Source organism: Gavialis gangeticus, unplaced genomic scaffold (assembly GCF_001723915.1).
Source record: "Gavialis gangeticus isolate Ggan-Ray unplaced genomic scaffold, GavGan_comp1, whole genome shotgun sequence".
Classification (NCBI taxonomy): domain Eukaryota; kingdom Metazoa; phylum Chordata; order Crocodylia; family Gavialidae; genus Gavialis; species Gavialis gangeticus.
Genome location: NW_017728992.1, coordinates 101799733 through 101811278, shown reverse-complemented (window position 1 = coordinate 101811278; position 11546 = coordinate 101799733).

Genomic DNA, 11546 nt, shown 5'->3' with positions numbered 1-11546 from the left:
GAGTTGTTTTGTTTTGTTTTGTTTTGTTTTGTTTTGTTTGGGGGGGTTAAGGAAAATGTTGTGTGCTCCAAGTCAAATCAGCCAAATCAATACCAAATCTGTGAGTCAGTCAAGAACCACATGTGGCCCAACTACCAGCAAACATCTTGCACCCTCAGCTGGGGCTTCAGATGCTTCCAAATCCTTTGGCGGGCATCCTAGGTGCAGGCCCAAGCCCGGAGACTTGGGGTTTGGATGCCCCCGAGTTTCACTTGCCCTCAGCTGCGTGGCCACAACAGCAAGCTAGGGAGGAGTCTCCCATTTCCGTAAAGTTGGCATAGAGACAGGATCCTCCTGCTGGAAGTGAAAGTGGGGGACTAACTATGCATTACCTTGGTCAGAGTACTACCCCCTGCCAAAAGTGGCTTTCCCCTACCAGTAGGAAAACCACCTTTGTGGTCACGGTAACATGCTGCATAGGTTAGTGCCGCCCATTTCCAGGTGGTCGCCTCTTGGTGGCTCCCTACATAGTGTGTGGGATTGCTGCGCTGCCATTCTGGGGCACCTCATTCTCCTCATGAACTGCATAGGGAAAGCCGAAGAGCCTCACTCTGGCAACCAGAGGCCTCCAGGCTAGGTATTTTATCACCTAACACGCAGGCACCAAAGTCAATTAACAGATCAAGCCCCTAGTTCAGAACAGATGTACCAATAAAAGCACTCCTAGGAGAGTTTACCAGCTTAGCTTTGTTAGTACAGAGCAGTCTTAGAGTAGCCTTCTGTAACAGAGTGGCCTCTCCCCTTAAGAGGGGGCAGCCCGTCCAGCTGAGTAGCTGCCGCTGCTGGAAAGCTGCTGCTGAGGGACTGGCTCACTGGGTGAAAGCCAGAGCCACAAGGACCCTTCCCAGTGCCCAGGACAGGACAGCAAGGTTTTGTTTGTTATTTAGTTGTTTAAAGATGGTTTTATTGGTGTGGACTGGCCCACTTAACCTTCCCATGACATTCCTCTGCAACAGAAAATGCCTACAATCAAAGAAAGGACTACAGAACGTCTTGATTTTGGCCGAAAGGCCAAAAAGCCACACGTGATAACAATGATAAATCATTTTCCCAGTTTAAAAAGGCTGGGCATTGCTCTAGATGTCATAGTTCTAACATTAAAAAAAAATTAACCTGGGCACAAGGGGGAATCCAGAACATACATGAGTCAATAGGTGATATCTTTCTTCATGAAAGAAAGAAAATTAGCAAGTTTTATCCAGGTCAGTATTTGCTGTCCTCCCTGCTGTCTCAAATGGCCACAGGGACATTCAGAGGTACCCACTGGGTGGGGAAAAAATCAATAACTAATTGAGAAGAAAGCATTCATTTGTCACAGCCCTCTTGCAATGGAATTGGAGACCTACCTATTACTATTAAAATCCCATTGCTTTCTAGACCCTTTCTGGAAGTCCTGGAGGCAGATTCCTCCAAGATATTCTCCTGCATTTGGATAGGAGATAGGACATACCAGAAACCCTGTCAAAGTATAAGCAACCACAACTGCTTTATATACATGAAAAGCTCAGATAGTATCCTGATAACTCAGGTGATCCCCCACACGTCTATTTTTAAAATGTTTCTGTGGAAACTTTTAAAAGAAGCATGCCTAGAAAATATTTGCTGCAATACATTCCATTGATCTCATGAAGGGAGGGATAAAATTGCTTTTTTACTGCTGCTGCTTTTGTACTTACTGTTGCTGTCTCCCCAGGCTCATATATGAAGAAATATACACTCTGTTTCTTAATCAGCAAGTTCCTGCTGCTGCAGTGTCTGAGAGTGGTCTGTGCATGGAAGGAGAGGGAAAGGAGGATGTTGGCTATTCCACGAGGCATTCAGAAGCAGGGCAGAGCATACCTCACAACTGTACCAATTAGGCCTATACAGCAGTGGGCTTCTCTCCTGAGTAATAGGCTTGACTGTGTTGGCTATTACTGATTTCTTCCCTCCTCAAGTCTGACAGAACAAAACCTGTGAAGAAGCAGCTATTGATAAGTATACAAGAGCTGCAGTTAGGTCCCCAGGTCAGTGTCAACAGCAGTGTGATTGTTACCTAGCAATGTTCCTCCATCAGCAGTACAACTGTCAGCAATATAAGATGTGCACCAAAGTTATGCCAATGTATCACTGGCCCAGAAGGACAGCTCTGGACAGAAAGAGCCATAGACTACAGAGCAGAGGGAAACCACAATAGTATTAATGTTGACATCCATGCTACAATCAACAGCTCCATGCTGTTATATAGGTAGTAAGGAGAAAGCTTCTGGCTTGCCCTCCTAACAGGAAAGCAGTGTAGGTCTCTAATAACCTCACTCTGGTTTTGCCTGCCTTTTCATGTGCAGAACAGTCACCATCAGAGGCAGGGGTCGATGAGAGCCACTTCCATGTAGCGATCCCTGGCAATGTCTCCAATGGCCAAGAGCTCCTGAATCGACAAAAATGCCAAACCACACGGAGACAAAGATACGGACACCGTTTTTGTCATACGAAAGAAGAAACCGTCAGAAGCAACATCTCCTATCAAATGCCGACAAGGGCTCCTACGTAAAACAGCACAGATGCTGTGTCATGGTGGAAGAGGACAATATGCCAGCAGTAGAGCAGTGCTGAGTGTCAGAAGATTTAAAGGGAACACGCTCATCTTGTAAAGGAAAAGGTGGATGGTAAGAACAAAGATGGCAGTACGAATGAAAGCGAAGGAAAAATCTGATGTGAAGAAATAAGGGACATATAACAATGGAGTAGAGGAGAGGGTTAGTGTTAATTTTGGTATGATAAATTGTAGTGCCTTTATTGTTTCCTGCCCTCTTCCTTGGACTTAGCCTCACACTGATGCTGCTGATTATCTCAAAGAGTCAAAGGCAGGAGGGATAGTGCGATAGAAGTCCACTTTATTTCCATGTAAACCTATCCTTTGTCACTAATCAGGCCCAAGATCCCATAATTCCTCACCCTCACAGTTCCAAAATTCTTCATACACCTATGATACTCCCCTCACTTTTGCAGTTTGACGTTAAAATGAGAAACATGGAACCACGAGCTATCCAGAGCCAACTTGTCTGAGTACACCTTAATATGGACTAACAACAAATACAGAGGTTCTGCCTTTTGGCACCCAGCAAGAATTTTTCATCCTCTTTCATTTCTTTTTTCAACCACCTGAGGATATTTTGCCATGGCAACTTTCTTTTATATGAAGTCCTAAATTCCCATGTATTTTCCCATAACCCTTTCTTTCACAGCCCGTTAAACCTCTAACTGTACCAATTAGGCCTCTAAGCATTGCTCATTCCTATTTTCCTATATCCCACCCTTTTCTCTCAGCAGTTTCTTCTATACATGCTACCTTTGTTTTCCTTACCAGACTTCCACCTACTGTGCCTTACTTTCTGCTTTTACTCCGCAATCCCAGGTGTTATATCTGCGTTTTGTTTTATAGAGGCATAGTCACTCTTGTTCACCTGGAAAATTGAGCCATCTGACACTGAATTTGTACTTTCCCAGAGGCCAACAGGCTTCAGCTAGTAAACCATCATCATCTAGATTTCCTCTATGGAGATGATATGCTAATTTATGCCCAAAATCAAGCATCTGTGCTGCCATTTGTGCTGTAGATAGTGTGCAGGGATTTGACAGTTATTCAGATTTTGTGTTAACTGGGAAAAGATCTGATTTATTCCCCCCTGAGTGGAGTAGTTACTAGAGTGTGTGTAGATGAATTTCCTCTCTCAGTGGGTCTTGGCGGCATACTAATAGTTTGGAGTCTGGGTGACACATTCATTGGAGAAACTTTTCTCACTGAATTATTCACTTATTCTGCCTACTAAGCCAGTTAATAAGAGATGGCAGAACCTTCTCTTGTCTCTCATGGGGCATATTAATATATTTTAAACATTAATATTCTGCCCAAATATATATCTTTCAAGACTTATTTTTACCTGGTCCTTTTTCTGTAGTTCAAAAGAAGGCTACAATCATTGTTTTTGTCTAGCATTTTAGGTGAGTCTATGGTGTACATTGGAGTGCCAGGTACAAAAACACAAACCAGCCAAGGGAGCAATCTAGCCACAATAGTACAGACCTCCGGTTACCCAGCTGAGAAGCTCCATACGCTATTACTTCACTGCTTCCAGCAGGTGAGCTACCTCAAGCATCTCCCTCCTGCACCACAGTATTCAGTGTATCCATACCCTTTGCTCAAGTTGTCCCCATTTTGAGTACATCTACCAATTTCCACTTTTCCACTGCATCAAGTTCAAGCTTCTTGTCCTCATGTCCAAGCCTTTCACTTCTCCACCTCTCCAAACTTATCCACTGTTTCTGGGTATATCACTGCACCCTCTGCTTTGCCCATGATACTAGCCATGGCCACCCCTGTCCACTTCTCCTTCATCTACATTCATACCTTTTTCCAAGCTAACCTCTCCACATGGAGCATACTTTCCATCATATCAAGAATGGCACACACAGTGCTAATACCTCCTTTGACACAATCCTCTACCAACTTCCTTGTCCGCACCCCCCATAAGCCCCCAGTAAAAATTAGAAACAAACTGTACCTCAAGGACCTAAACAACTTAAATGGAGGGGAATTCCAAAGGGATTTCACCATTGCTATCTAGTTTGTGCATAAGGGGTTCAGAAAGTATGGTGGTAAATGACAGTAGAAAACCATAAGGTGGATAAAATATTTCAGAGAAACTGCATTCTCCTCTTTTAAATCTCTCCTGAAAGTTTCACTGCTTCTGGGATTCCTATGAGACAGGATCATTTGGGGAAAAGTTAGGAAGAAATAAGGTGTTTATTTTATTAATTTTTTTTTAACTATGTATTTTGTGTATTTAAGCTGTCAATACTTTCTGCCTTGGCAGTCAGGGACCATCATTTTATTCTGCATCTGTATAGCAACAAACACAGTGGGGACAAAGTATATCACTAGGTCTCCTAGGTTATGGGCAATATAAATAATAATATTTGATTTTATTCCAGTCTGCTCCCCTTATCTTTCATTTGTTCTTAACATCCTAAGTCAGGGAGGTCCAACTGGTGACCCATGATGTTGCTACTGTCCCTTGCTTTGACTGCAGCAGCAACCAAGGTCATGAGGCTCCCACTCCCTCCCCTGGCTTCTGCTACATGACCCAACTCCAGAGGGCAGCCCAGAGTACCTGTGTGGCACGGTGCTATGGCAGAGCCCACAGGAAGCTGCAGCAGAGGCAGGGCACTGTGCTGTGCAGGAGTGGTGACTGGGCCTGCCTGCCTCCAGGTGCACAGTACAGAGGGGTGAAAGAGCTCCTGCCCTCCCACACACAGTGCAGAGGGGAGTTGGGAGTGCCCACCAACCTGCACACAGGCATGGTGCACTACTGGGGGCCTGTGGCATCTGCTAATACAGCCTCTGCAGTGTGCAGCCCCTGCTGGCACAATCCAGGGACCAGGTGGCCCCCCAGTAACTTAGAAGTTGGACAGACCCGTCTTAGATTGTCACCTCCTTTAAGCTGGGGCTGAGTTCCTCCTACATGTTCATGTACGTATCTTGCACAACAGGCTGAGATCCTATTGGGATGTCTGAGCACTATTGCAGCACTAATAAAACATAACAATATATTGCAAGGCAAGACTCGTAACACTTTTTTTCCATTTACTCTTGTCACAGGAAATGTTAGAGAGATCCCAGCTAAATGATAATGAAGTTAGGCTTAATTCTGTACATATATGAGGAAAGCATCTGATCACGATAAGGTGAAACAGACCTTGTTTCTGCTGTGGTTTGTTTGCTCCATGTTATTATTTACCCCTGGCTCTTCCTAACCCTGCTGTGCTAATACTGTTTCAACAGAGTTTCAACATTTGATAGAGGAGCCATGTTAGCACTTAACCAAGTGATTGTTAAATGCCATATTGCTAAATCTAATTTTTCCCCAGTTTCTTCAAGCTAAGCATTACAGTTCACTTCAACCAAATCACTCCCTTAATAGGCTGAATTTAAGTTTGATGGAACATTCCAATGACTTCACTACTAGTGCATAAAACAGCATCTACACTATATATGTTTTGCAGTGTAATTCCAAATGATAAATTACGAGCCAAATGGAAAAGAGGGTTGGATACTAGCCAGAGAATGAAGTCTCATAAGAGTCTCTGTTTTTAAGTATTTATAGGCTATCAAAAAAAAAAGGCTGAAGACCATCTACAAGGCAGGCTAACCATGTATAACATACACGCAGGTGCAAGCAGAATTCAAGCAGATTTTTCTTTTTTACACAGGTAACATAAATGGTCACCTACAATTTCATGCTTTGCACTCAGGGGAACACAGAAGCTGCTTTTTCCACATATCCTTATGGAATGGAGGAGCAGAAAAGGTCTGATGTGCCCTTCCATGAATGCCAGCAAATTCAGGAAGGCACTGTGTTTCTGCGTGTTTTCCTATGGGGGCTGCTTGGCCACACTACCCCTTATAGGTATGATCTTGCCCAGTGTGTTTGTCTTTTCTTAATAGCAGATGAATTAAAGAGAGACAGTGTTAAATTTTTCTAGCATCTATTTCAACAGCTTCTCCATTCTGGGACTTTAATTATGTCCAGGTGGTGTCCAGGTGCAGTTGTCTGGACTATGTCCATTGGGCACATTTGCTTATAAAATGGTCTAGCTGGTGCTTTCTTCCTCTTTAGAAAAATGTGCTTTGCTGGCCATTCATTATAGGTTTGTCTTTCTTTTTTTTCCCAATTTTTTCCTCATACCTCCAGACAGAATAGCAGCTGATCAACATCATAAAATAAGAAGCCAGCTCCAGTGGTGACACGTAGGGAGTACACAGGGGTGCCTCTCCCCAGTCAATGCAATCGATCATGGTCTCTGACTGACTGCTGGGGGGGTATGTGACCCCCCGCCTGGACTCAGGTGGCACCAGTCGACCATGGCCAGCTCTGAAAGTTAAATAATTTAATAAGTTACCCTGCAACATGTTTAGCTTTACCATTCTTTCTGAATTATGCAAGTCCATTTTTAACATAAATGCTTTTCTTGTGTTAAATGTAATGAATCTGGGGGTTTTTCTTTTTTCCTCACATTAAATAAGGTAATCTAAGGTGTTGATAGTGACATAATCTGGCAACACTGTCAACACCTGCTGCTATGAAAACTGACAAGTCTGTCATCAAAGCAGATCCAGAAAATAGGAGGGTGAGCTCTCAGCCAAGAGCAGAGCCAAGATCAGGACTGTGGCAGCTGGAGCCATTCATGGGAGCCAGGGGCTCCAAGAGCCTGCCCCAGGGCCCTGGCCCCAGACAGGGGACCCTGGGGCAGGTAGGGAACTCATCTGAAGGGAGGCAGGAGCTGGAGCAAGAATGGTGCACGATGCTGCTGCCCAGGCTTTTGAATTGACTGTCAATTAGGATTGGCAGACACCACTGAAATAATGCTTAGACATCCCAATCAGGATCTCAGCCTGTTGTGCAAGATCAATACATGAACATGTAGGAAGACTCAGCCCCAGATTAAAGGAAGTGACAGTCTAAAATGGGGCTGTCCAACTTCTAAGTTATTAGGGGGGGCACCTGCTCCATGGATTGCATCAGCAGGGGCTGCACACTGCAAAGGCTGCACTAGCAGAGGCCACAGGCCCCCAACAGTGCACTATGCCTGTGTATGGGTTGGTGGGCACTCCCAGCTCCCTTCTGCACTGTGTGGGAGGGCAGGAGCTCTTTTACCCCTCTCTACTGTGCATCTGGAGGCAGGCACCCCAGCCTCTACTCCCGGCTGATGACATGAGGCACTGTCACAAGAAGTTTAAAAACCCCAGGAGATGTCAGGCAGGGGAGAAGCAAATGGAGACCTAGCCAGGGCAGCCTGGAGGCATCCAGGCTGTGGGTCACTTCCCAGCACTCTGTCCCCTTGGGACTGGACATGGGGGCAGGGACAGCAAGGCTGTGAATACTTCCCTAACTGGGTGTAGCCCAGAGTGGAAGCCATGGGGAGGTGGTTTGCCTTCCCCTTATCTGCCTTCTTTTATTTTATTGTTTAATGGGGTTGCTGCTCAGAGGACCAAGGCAGAGGCAACCACTGTAGAGGTGGGTGTGGGAGGGTCCCTAGCCCAAACCTCCTCAGATGGGAGGTGGCAGGGAGCTTCAACGAGGAAACTCCAGAGGCCTGAACCAGTGGCTGAAGACCATGGGGTCCAGACTTGCATGGCAGGTGTGTGGACTGGGGTGTAGGGGAGGTGGAGCCCCAGGACCATCAGCACTGGCAATGTGAGCACTACTGGCAATGGGTGAAAGATAACACCACTGAACCCCTCCTCATTACATTTTGACATCAAGGTGTGGCAGAATATTGAGGGAGCCTGCCTGCCCTTAGGTGCCAGGCGGTATGCCCAACATGTAAGCCATCACTGCAGGGACCCTTCTTTACAAGGACCTAAAACCTGAAGTATTTTAATAGAAGCAGGAAAAATTCCACTGACTGTCTTTCACCTTAGGACAAATCCCACTACAGATGAAGGGGGTGACTGTTCCAGATTGGCCAAAGTTCTCGAAGAAATGGAGGTTCTAGTATTCTTTAGTGGAATTTCTGTGGTGTTCCACAGGGCAAGATGATAAAAAATATTGATAGATCTAGTACTGATGCTATAAGGCAAGTTCTGGGATATTCAACCATTGGGAGACATTCACTGTAAGAGGGCTCTACACAAAGAGGGGACTTAGTTCCTTGGGCCTGGCATTCTAGTACGAAGGCTCACACAAGATATAGTTTAAACCAGTGGTTCTCAACCTATTTGCCATAGTAGGCCACACTTGCAGCTCTCAGTATGTTATGTGGGCCATACCCACATAACGTACATTCTGTGTATCCATTTAAAAATGCTTTAACAGCATGTCACATAGGCCTCAACAGTCTGTTGATTGGGCCACACGCAGCTCACGGCTGAGAACCACTGCTTTAAACTAAGAAATGACAGGAAAAAATCTTGCACAATCTTCTTGCCAGGTTTTAGTATACAGAAAGAGGAAAACTAGGAACAAGGATATGGCAGTGAATAATAGAATATGAATGAGGAGAAGGGTACATCACATAGAGGGAGAAGAGCTGTTTAAGCTGAAAGGACAATACTGGAACAGGAGCAAACATATAAACTCAGCATACATAAAATTAAGCTAGAAACGAACTTAAGTTGGTCATTAGAGAAGCGAAGTTTTAGAACAACTTTCCAATAAGAGAAGTGGGGTCAAAAAAATCTAACTACTTTCCAGTGGAACTTGAACATCTTATAAAAAATATTATCTAATGTAGTGCCTGCAGTAGCAGGTTACTGAACTTGATGACCTAGGAGGTCTCTTCTAAGTCTTTCATCCATGTTCCTCACTGACGCTTTTCTCAGAAGACAGTTATTTTCACAACTGTTATTCACACCTGTGTCTTTTGACACTGAACTATATTTCCTTTCCTAATATTATTTATTTATTCACATCAAAATCCTGTTTATGGTGCTATTCAGTGATAGTAAAATCTATCTTTGAATATGAGTGATGTGAATTATGGCAAACAAGGTTCTTTGGGTAAATCTGATATCTTTTATTAGACCAACACAAATAGGTGGAAGAAATTCTTCTTTACAAGCTTTTGGGTATAAATACCCTCTCTCAGGCTGAGGAAGCATCTGCAGTTGGTCTGTGCTCTTCCTGGATGGAATCAATAGTAAAAAAGTCAGAGGCTTGTATGCATGCAAGAAAAGCAGTCAGTGACAATGTAAATTAAGGAGTCAATGGGTGAGAGGCCGGTTGTAGGGGAAGTGGGGGGAAATGAATGTAGCTGGTAAATAGTGGCGAGGTACCTGGGGAGTCAGATGTTAGGCAGGTTATAATGTGTTATGAATCCAATGTCTATATTTAGTCCATTACTATTTATATATTTAAACCAGAGGTTTTCAACCATTTTTAATAAGTGTACCCCTTGTGATTCCAAGTTTCAACTCCTGCTCCCAGTGGGAAAGCAGCACAGGTGGGATGGTAGTGTGGGGTGATGGGTGGTGACGGTTTACTATTGATTCCATCCAGGAAGAGCACAGACCAACTGCAGATGCTTCCTCAAACTGATGAAGGGTGTTTATGCCCAAAAGCTTGTAAAGAAGAATTTCTTCCACCTATTTGTGTTGGTCTAATAAAAGATATCAGATTTACCCAAAGAACCTTGTCTGCCATAATTCACATCACTCATATTCAAAGATAGATTTTACTATCACTGAATAGCATCATGAACAGGATTTTGATGTGAATAAATAAATAATAGCAGGAAAGAAAATATAGTTCAGTGTCAAAAGACACAGGCACGAATAACAAGAGATTCAGATGATGGTCCTGGCTTTACCACAGACTTCTTATGTGATGGAAAATTTACAGAAGAGTCTGTTCTCATTTAAATTAACTAAAATAGGCTCAAACACTTTCTTGTTTTTCTTCAGTTTCCCCATTCCTAAAATAACAATACTACAAACTGGGGAGGGAGGGAGTGTTTGAATATATGAATCCTGAGTTGAGAAGTTATCTGGCTACCTTGGATAAAAAAATGCAAATAGTGATTCTTAAATAATGAGCAAAAATTGGCTCGGTAATAAAACTGAGTATTGTGAAGAATAATGCAAAATATTGGGATTATATTTTTGCTCAGAAGGAAAAAATATCTACAAAACAGGGACTCTGAGGAAAGAGATAATTAGATACATGTGTTGGTTCCTCTGATTGAATATGCATGCTCTCTGTCCTTGTAAAAATGGATCATTAGGGCAATTGCTATTATTGTTTATTAAAAATGGATATACTTAACACTTAGATCCTACCATGATGTATATTACTGAAAACTGCTAAGTTGCATAGATGTTCCTGGCACTATTGGACTCTAAATAAAGGAAATCTGACCCTGGAAGTACTTAAAATGTAATGAATGGAAATAAAGAAGACAGGACACACTGGGAAGCTCCAAATTAAACCTGTACAGGCATACCTCGTTTTACTGCGCTTCGCTTTATTGCGCTTCGCAGATATTGCATTTTTTACAAATTGAAGGTTTGTGGCAACCCTGCGTCGAGCAAGTCTATCGCCACCATTTTTCCAACAGCATTTGCTCACTTCATGTCTCTGTGTCACATTTTGGTAATTCTCGCAATATTAAGAACATTCATGATTCATGGGAGGAGGTCAAAATATCAACATTAACAGGAGTTTGGAAGAAGTTGATTCCAACCCTCATGGATGACTTTGAGGGGTTCAAGACTTCAGTGGGGGAAGTAACTGCAGATGTGGTGGAAATAGCAAGAAAACTAGAATTAGAAGTGGATCCTGAAGATGTGACTGAATTGCTGCAATCTCATGATAAAACTTTAACGGATGAGGAGTTGCTTCTTATGGATGAGCAAAGAACGTGGTTTCTTGAGATGGAATCTACTCCTGGTGAAGATGCTTTGAACATTGTTGAAATGACAACAAAGGATTTAGAATATTACATAAACTTAGTTGATGAAGCAGCAGCAG